The 1,805-nt window shown below is 47.1% G+C and overlaps 1 long non-coding RNA gene across 1 annotated transcript in view; it reads left to right on the top strand.

Annotated features, from left to right (window-relative positions):
- Positions 1 to 1,622, top strand: part of LOC103604571 — a 3,008-nt gene extending 1,386 nt beyond the window's left edge. Inside the window, exon 2 of the long non-coding RNA XR_551728.1 lies at positions 1,140 to 1,622. This is a non-coding gene — a long non-coding RNA (uncharacterized LOC103604571). The remainder of the gene's footprint in view (positions 1 to 1,139) is intronic.
- The last annotated feature ends 183 nt before the right edge of the window (positions 1,623 to 1,805 follow it).

The raw sequence follows: 1,805 nt of genomic DNA, 5'->3' as shown, positions 1-1,805 counted from the left end.
AACAATTGAATTCTCCACAAATGAAGATCATTCCAAGATGTTGCCTCTTACAGACTGAGCTGCCTATTTCCTTTTATTTACATTGACCATTATCACAAGTCTATTACCTTTCAATACATATTTCCACTTTGAAAAAAATATGCTCCTCTCTAGTAACCTCTCATCCGTAACAGATGGTACAGAGGTTTGGAGCATCTAGAGGCTAGTAAATCTTCCAGTTCACAGCCTTGAAAAATCACTATACCTATTAAGCTTTGCCGCCCACCCCACCTCACCCCCCCTTCCCCAGGAGAGTGGCTGTAGGTAGGCAGGGATCACCAAGGCTCAGAGAAGTCTCTTGCTCAAAAGCATGGTATCTTAAATAGCAATACCAGTACCTAATACATATTGCACCTTCACTGTGCTTTGCACTATTGTAAATACTTAATCTCCTTTAAATCTCATAACAGCCCGCAGTAGATGTTATATTATGTCACCACCATTTAGTGAAAGCAAACAGGTACGGAGTTGTTATAGGAACTTGCCTAAAGTCACTCAGCTTCTCGATGCCAGGTCTGAGCATTGGGCTGAGACCGTCTGGTTCCAAGGTCTGCGCTCTTAACTGCTGCACTCTGGATCCTGGTGAGATGCAGATCTTTCAGGCTGGCTTGCAGGCTTTTTCTGTGCCTCATTTTCCCATCTGGGAGGAGGAGAGACTGGAAGAAGTGAGGAAGCCAACTGAACTGTCCAGGCACATATAGGTCCTCTCCAAATGTCTTTTTCCTCCTCGAGGCTAGGTACTCTAGCAGGCAGAAACGAGGGATATGATAACCCAGGTGGGAAGCAGGCAAATTCAGCAGTCACAGCCTTGTCTGGTTAATGTCCTTGACCGATATAGAAAAGTGCACCTTTGAAGCAGCACCGATGCTTACTCTGGAAGTGAGCCACCACCAGGAAGGCCTGGACCTCTGTGTTACTTGCAGTTCTTTCAAACAGCACTTTATGATGTGTTAAATAGTGAAAGAGGGGTTATGTCACCCACTGACCTTGCTGGTTTCTTGCTCGAATTGGTTCCCTTGCCCAGCAGACCACACTGGGTTGGGTGGGTGTGGGCAGTGCAGGCAGAGGGGCTGTCCTTACTTTGCCCATTTCCCCAGCAGGCTGGACCAGCAGCGGAAGCCCGGGCTTGGATGTTAGTGAGCTGAGCGCTAGCTCCGTCTCCATGCTGAGTCATCAGCTTTCAGCCTGCTCATGCGTTTTCCCGCCAGAAAGTATGTACAGTTACATCGATACCTTCAGTTCTGTAGAGCCTCGGGGGAGTCAGAGAACTTCAGGTGGATCCACGTGTGCTGGTGGGCGGGGCAGCTTGCATCCTCTCTTTCCCTGAGCCTCTCTCTCCCAGGAAGTTCCATTGTTTTTGTTAAAAATTATGGACTATTTTAAATAGACAGAAATGACTGATTGTAGCATAACAAATTTAACAGATGCTGCCGTTTTGCCCTATTGCCTGTCATTTTTTTTTTGGACTAAAGGTTGCTGATAAGCTAGTGCTCTGAGGTGCTTTTCAACTCTTTTTTATTGAAGTTTTAGGATCAGGGAAGTAACAAAATCTGTGGTCCACTTACAGAAATTTCTCTAAAGAATATTGTGTCCTGTGACATAGTGTGTGAGGATGTGTGCGTGTGCTGTCTTGACCCAGGTTTTACGCCCTGGCTGGACCCAGTCAGTTCCTCTTCTTGAGCAGCCCATTAAGTCCACACCCGCAACCGGCTCCTTATCGGGCTCCCACATCGGGCTCCCACACTGTGGGCCATTGTACACCCACC

Source organism: Galeopterus variegatus, unplaced genomic scaffold (assembly GCF_000696425.1).
Source record: "Galeopterus variegatus unplaced genomic scaffold, G_variegatus-3.0.2 Scaffold5248, whole genome shotgun sequence".
NCBI lineage: Eukaryota > Metazoa > Chordata > Mammalia > Dermoptera > Cynocephalidae > Galeopterus > Galeopterus variegatus.
Note: the sequence above shows the minus strand (reverse complement) of the source record. Positions and strands in the feature narration are given on the sequence as shown.